This window comes from Siniperca chuatsi, linkage group LG4, assembly GCF_020085105.1.
Source record: "Siniperca chuatsi isolate FFG_IHB_CAS linkage group LG4, ASM2008510v1, whole genome shotgun sequence".
Classification (NCBI taxonomy): Eukaryota; Metazoa; Chordata; class Actinopteri; order Centrarchiformes; family Sinipercidae; genus Siniperca; species Siniperca chuatsi.
In genome coordinates this window covers 21392715-21400510 of record NC_058045.1, presented here as the reverse complement: position 1 = coordinate 21400510, position 7796 = coordinate 21392715, and positions in this window count along the sequence as shown.

The window sequence follows — 7796 nt, the reverse complement described above, 5'->3', positions numbered from 1 at the left end:
GTATAAGACTGTGGTTGTTTTTTGCAGCTCCGAGGTGCAATTGTGTGTGTGAGTGACTGAGACCAGATAACTTAAGTTTAAAATAAAAATAGAAATAAATATCACTTTGACACTGCACAACATTCAAGCAGCAGCATGCAGGAACAAGTTTGGAAAACATGCCTTGACTCATCTAATTTCTTCATCTTTTCTCGCTCTGACTGCAGCACAGAGTGCTTATTTATATGCTTGAAAATGAATAAAAAATTATATTATTGGAGTGATGTTATTGTGGAGTCTGTGATGTTTGTGACCATGAGATGTGTGATAATATGAAATGTGAGAGTAAACAAAGAGTTGTGGCCATGCATGCAAAACTGCACAGGAGTGAGACTTTATGAATGGATGTCTAATCATCCCAGTATGCCTTGATTTACCTCCCTCATTCGGAATGCTTTATGGTTATAAACCTAATTTATTCTGGAATATAATAATAGTTTATCGCAACGAGGCCATGCTCAGTTACTTGTTGGCTACTTACCATCTGCTGCAGCTCCTCAGGCCAGCTCGGGATCAATCTTTGTAAATATCTTCAGTAAAGTGCTCGGGGTAGTTTTATTTTGGGATGTAGTGTGAGAAATATAAAAGCAAAATTTATTTACGTGAACACAATGTTCAAAAAAGAGAAGAGTTTACAACCCAGAATAGCTCATTTACTTTCTTGTACACGATATTGGTTCAGCTGTAACTCTGGAGACAGCAATTAACAATAGCTTGGCCTTTCACTATTTATAATGTTGTACAAAAGTTAAATTTTGGACCCTATAAGTTGTCTGGTCAAGCCAGACATAACCTTTATCCCACTGTGAAAAAATTCCTTTTTTGCAGCAGCAGCAAGAACACACCCAAAGCCACAGGACACTTAGATATTTCTCCTCAGGTAGTGTAGAAAATGCCACCTTGTATGTACCTGTCCTGTACAGTGGCACCAATTATAAAGAATTATTATTTTTGCAAAAGATAGCAATGAAAGAAAAATGTTCCCTGGATGAGTCTCATCAACATAAATATTGATTTTAGATCTCAACTAATACCTGATTCATTAACAGTGAAATTGAAATCTAAATGTATTTTGTATGAGTATCCTGTACATAGCTATTTACAGTTATGGCCAGATGCATGCAGAATTGAACTGTACACCCATACATGATTGTTGAATATCTCATTCTGAAACATGAGCGTTAATCTGCTGCTATAACAGCCTCCACTCTTCTGGATAAGAGCCTCACAAGAGCAATAGTGAGGTTGGCCACTGATGTTGAGCAATGAGGCCTGGCTCACAGTATAAGCTGCAATTCACCCTTAAGGTGTTAAATGGGGTTGAGGTCAGGGCTCTGCTCAAGCCAGTCCAACTATGTCTTCTAGTAATGACTTATTTGTTTTGCCAAATACATTGCAAAGGAAATGTATCTGCTGCCTGAAAATTTGTTCACTGCTATTGTTTTTTCTAGTCAAGAAAGTGTTATGTTCAGGGTTGATCATGGCCATACAAAGTCAGCACCTGAAACCCTAAGACCACAGGACATTGTGGCATATGACAGAATGAGCATTACACAATGATCATTTAAGCTCAGCAGTCTGATAAGTCAGACATGTTCCAGCTGTGCTGACTATTCCCATAATGCACAGTTGGCTGTTTTTGTTGCTATACCAACTATTGTGGTAACCAGGGCACTAGTTAAGACATTGTTCTTTATTTCTCCACAGGGAATATAACACCTGACCATGGCATTTCTATCTGGAGAGACTTCAGAGGTAAGATCCAAAGTATAGACAGACTTAAGGCAACCAACTTCATTAAAGTACCCCTCCACTCAAAAATGTGTTTTTCTTTTGTTTAAGTCCCCAAAAATGTCCAACCTTAACTTTACTGACTTGTATCTGTGCAAAGTTTGTCACTAGAGAGGTGTTTTCACATTCCTCTACTGAAGGGGGAGGTGTCTGTACACGTCCCTAAAATCTGAGTTTCATACGGACTCTGGGCAAGCTAGATTTGGTATGTCACAAATTCGAAAGCCAATCGCAATGCCATCGGCAAAGAAACCTGAAGTTAGCATAGTGAAAGTTTTGAGAGCAAACATAGAAGATGTGTGCGGTTTTTGGATGTAAATTGGACCCTGTCTACTAATTTTATGTAATAACAATGTGAACACACTGTAACATCATAGCTGATATCACTGTATCTTTCACAACCACTAACGCTGTGTCAGCCACTGCCAGTTACAAGCTAACAAGCTAACAAACAACATAAACAAATAAAAGATGCTAACTACACTTAACATTCTGATATGTCTGCTAGTTGCTGATTTTGGTGCACAATATACTCCTGGTCTGACTGAAGCTCAAACATGTATGACTGAATCTCTCCGATGTTTCCTATAACTCTAGCCATCTTGACGCGCATTACTCTCTCACCCACATCCATGCTCTCACCGGCACCGGTCAACCTAACACGCAGTGTTGGTGGGTGGGGCATTCAGAGATCCAGAATTTTTCATTGAGGGAGAAAGAGTAGATGTGCTTCCAGACCCTTTTCAGAGTTTTTTAATTTATTTTTTTTTACTTTTTATGTGGGATAACCATCTTAAACAAAATATCAGTCATAGCAGAGCATTGTTAAATACTTTAAAATGTGTCTGGAGAAGAACTTCAGATTTCCCTTAATTGGAACAAAAAGCCTTGACTAAACTATGAAAAACAAAAGTACAAAAGTACACAAAAGTATGTTAACTTGACTGTTCACTTTTTTTTGCAATATAGTCTAATTGTGTGTTTGTCCTTTGCTCTGGGTACTGGATTTTGAATGTAAATTTAGCTATGCTAAAGATCACTAAACCAAATCATGTTAGTAAAGATAAGTACATAAAAACCTCAGGTTTGTGTATTTATTTAACCTAACAATAGACATAGCTCTGTCTGACAGGTTCCCAACCGCTTGTTACAACACACCAAGTTCACATCAGTGAAAATTTTACATTCACTTCATTGAACATGAGTCTGTTATTTCAGTTGTTTTTTTTATATTCCCAGATGTTACAGAATACATGGAATCCTTTGGTTTGTTGTGTTGCCTACGGTTCAAAGCTTGTTTTCCCTAGGCAAAAAGAATTGTTGTGTGGCATTCGGATGTCAGGTTCAGTGATCCAGCTGTCTTTCTCTCAGGAAAACATGGCGTCTGCCTCGTTTCCCTCTGACGGTCACGTCTGTTGTGTGTGAAGGGAGGCAGAGTGGGAGAAAAAGAGAGAACATTTGTATGGGGAGTTATGCAAGGAATAGCTTCACAGTTTGATCTACAGGGAAGGTGGTGGGTTCCCGGTGTAGGCCTCTGGAGACAGAAGAGAGCTCAGGCCTGGGGCTCTTTACTGTGGCTTCCACTTACAGAGATTGTTTCAGAAAGAAGAGGACCCTCTCTCCCATTGGAAAATGAGAGAGTGGGTCTCTGCCTCTTTGTCTTTCAGCTAAAGTTTGTTCAAATGTTACAGATGAAAGATTAGTCAAACTAGTATAAACACTTTTACTCCATCTAGTGGCAATATTTCTCAGGGAGGGTTAGCTCATTTTCAAAAGCAGTATACTGTGTGGAAAGTGGCTTACGCTGACACACAAATGAGATGCCTGTAAACGGCATTCTTCTTGGAAATTAGAACATATCCTTATCATGCTAAAAGGCTGAGAAAACCATTTTGTTTACCTTTATGCAGTGGAGTGAGAGAGAGAGAGAGAGAGAGAGAGAGAGAGAGAGAGAGAGAGAGCGAGCAGGTTTTGTGGCTTAAATCAGATAAATGGAGCTAATTGCTTCTCTATGTCCCCTGTGTGTTCATGTTGTTGTTACGGATGATTAGCCTAATGAATCTGAATAATTGGAAACATGTATACATGGTTATATTGTGGTACAGTTCAAGGTTTCAGGACCATAGAGAATTTGTATTGTGTAGAGGCTGCATAGGAAAGTACAGTACCCAGTATATTCTGGACAGTTATTTATTACACAAATGACTGTTATAGTCCTTCAAGCTAAATTTAACATTATTGTTAAATTTAAATTGAATTCTTCTGCATTACTCCGTCATGGCCAAATACCAATTATCTATGCCATGGGTTTCTGTTTGTTCTATATGTTTCGTAATGGTAAATTAGTTTTTAATTAGCTTTTGCATAGTGTATATACAATATTTGCCTCTCTTTCCCCCATACATTATCACAAATCTGCATTCCCGAGAAGTTAATCTGATTAACAAAACCCCATGAAAAGTAATACACCTGCTATATGTAGTGTATTTAAAGGGGCATTTCACCAATTTTACACATGAAGTTCAGTTCACTCATCACAAGGAGTAGTCTTACTACTCAACCTGTGAAAACTGTTGTGTAATGTCTTCTGTGGCTCTGGGGTGCGGTGGCCGACAAGGGCAAATGCACCGCAACTTAAGAAAACACATGCAAACAGACAAAACACAAGCAAATTAAGAACACATCTTCATCAATTTGACAACACATGCAGAGGAATATGCTGCAAATACACACAACACAACCATATAAAGAAACGTGCTGCAAATACACAAAACGACAACAGAAGTGTTTCCAGAGGACACTAAAAAGGTTTGTGACTCACAAAGTCTCGTCCATATCATCCGTTCATTGTTTTTCTGTTATTTTGTTATGTAGGCTACTATATCTCCACTTTGCACAGTCTGATCTTCAGCGTGCACTTACCTCGCAGCACGCAGATTGAAAGAAAAAGTTTGTAAAGCATTTTTGAAATTGAAAATTAAGGCAAATTAGAAGGAATTTGAAATTTTTTTTGGAAAACTACTGTTAATCAGATATAATAACCAGGTTCATCAGTGATGACAGACGGGCTGTAGCCCGTTATGAACGATGGAGTGACCAAGTGCACATAAATAGCGTTTCCGAGGTTAATATCTGCCATAAACACTAAATCTCCTCACAAATCATTACAATTACTGATAGAATGCCACTTTTTTGCTCTGCAAGGTCTTGCGAGACAGAGTAGAGCAGTGGCAGAAGTCAGAAACCCACAACATAAACGTGGATGATAGACAGGCCCAACTTCAATAACTTCATGAGTAACAAACATGGACTGTATAAAACAAACTGTGGCAACAACAAGTGTGTCCAAGCCGTGTTCAGCACTTCTTAGTGTCCTCTGGAAACACTTCCATTGTCGTTTTGTGTATTTGCAGTGCGTTTCTGTATTTGGTTGTGTTGTGTTTATTTGCAGCGCATGTGTTGTCAAATTGATGAAAACGTTTTCTTAATTTGCTTGTGTTTTGTCTATTTGCATGTGTTTTCTTAAGTTGCAGTGTGTTTGCCCTTGTCGGCCACTGTACTAGCGGGAGCTTTCGAAAGTCTGAAAAAGCAACACCAAACTTTAAATTTTGCTGGATGTCTACCCTTTGGCGTGTTTGATGGAAGTAATGATAAAGGCTTTTATTGCTCTTGAACATCTAAAAGTTATGGTAACTAAAGCACTTAAAGATTCTTCCTATCTTTGTTTCATGTGCTTTATCTGCTCATTCACTCACAGGCATTCAAGGACATTTCGATGGCTATTCAAGTATTGTTATTTTCCTTTAAATACTCAATCTTGTTATCTCAGTCAACCCACTTCCTAGAATGCATTCAGATGATAAAAATACCTCAGAGGAAAAATTGTGCAAACCACCATGTAATAACATAATTCAAAAACTCACTGTGCACTAGACAGAAGAGTAGTACAATTACATTTTCCAAAAAGAAAATCTGTTAAAATGTTGCAATTAAGATTCCCTCTGTTTTTGTGTTTCCAAAAAGTCATGAGCTATGAAGTTTAGCCTAAAAGCTGTCAAACTGATTGAGCCAGCCCCTCTCTTCCTGTGCCACCGAACAGACGTTTCTGTCATGATTTATTGATTCCACTCAGCCATGGCTTACAAACTGAGCATGACTTTCTTTCTGTGATTCCCAGAATCTAAAATATCTAGGGATGCTTTAGAAATATTTTACAGGAAATGTTAGAAACCGACATTATATTCTTCATCCACCCATGTCATTTTAATTGATTATCTCAGTCATCTTCCTGTCTAGGCTGAGTGCATTGGTTCCTCAACAGCAGAACTTGTGTGCTTTGAACCAAGCGGTCACTGGTGATATGTTCCTAATGCCTTTACTTTACTCATAAATGAATATGGCAGAAAAATTGTCTAGGAAAAGCAATTCCTCAGGCGTCACAACAATTCCTGCCCTCATTTTTCACATCCATTGAGAAAGCTTTTTCTTGTACTGAGATATATACTGAGACCTCCACCTGACTTTTGTGTGAAGCTAACCTTTTTCCTTTCCCCTAGTCAAGATGGATATATGCAGAAATCTGTCACTGCATTGTATACACCCTAATGGATGTGTTTGTATGTGCGAGAAACAGACAGAAAGATAGAATAAGGAGGGAGAAAGACAGAGGGAAGCTCTGAATGTTTCCATTATCTCAGCGTTCCTTTGCTCTTTCTCTGCACAGCAGACTCATTCGTCTCGTTCACTCTGTATGATTTGTCTGTGTGTTGGAGGTTAAGGGTACTTTGCATGAAGATTAAGTGTGCTCTTTGACAGCTCTGCCCCCTAAGAAAGACTGATGAGCTACTTTAATAGACATCTGACCTTTGGGCCCAGAATGAGAAAAAGTTTGTGTGCTCATTGAATAACACGCAGTAGTGTCTGGATTGGCTGATGTTTAAACCTTGACCATCATTCACAACAGATCTCCTTCTTTTTTTTTTTTTTACTGTAATAAAACTTAAGGAGCAAAACTGAATCCAATCTTTAGAAATTCTGTGAGTCATCTTAATGAAACTGTAATTTCCCATGCTCAAAAATCTTGTGACAACTTTTTTAGCCTACATGAGCAAAGGCCTTGCTTATGCTTCGCTCCACATCAATGTTTTAATTAATTATATAACAAGTAAACAGTCCAAATACTCTGGTGATCGTAGGCCATATCTGACTTGATGAAACCATAAAAAGACTAAAATCACTTTTCTGTATGCACACTGCAATGTATGCCATCGAGACTTTAATCAGCCACAGGGTTGAATTCAAATGAGCCATCCTTCACTTTAATAATTATGTGGTAGTTAATTGATTATTTCCAACAGGAAACTCAGAGGTCACAATCAGTTACAGAACAGCATGACTGTGGCTATTGAGTGTTTTGCTAAAGGACACCTGAGCAAGTAGCTTGCTGTCTTGTAACTTGAAGGAAAAGGCTGGCGATATTTTAGATTTTTCTTATTGTCAACAAATGCCATGAAAAGACCAAAACCAACAACGTGTTAGTCTGCCTCTCAATACTTTCCAACTTCTCAAGAGTTTCTGTTTCTCTCAGCCCCAAGCTTATTTGTTCCTACTGAAGATGTCAGGTCATGATTATATATTCATTTTTTAAAAAAAGGCTACATAACTTCCTAAAACAGTTGGGTACTGTAGTTGTTAGCAAATGTTACACAAACAAGATTAAATAGTTCATTTGTTGGGGACTATTTTCAGCTGTGGATTCTGTGGTGAAGTTAGTATTTACAGCAGCAGGATGGTGTATGTGGGATTGAATCAAAATAAACAACAGTGCCCATGTTCATCATAATGAAGGAACATGTCACCCAGTGCAAAGGTGTGGCAAAGTTTTTTGACAGCAATGGAGTTTATGGCACAGAAGTATAAGCTTATCAGGCTTTGGCTACATAGGCAGTACTTGTTCGTGGGATCAA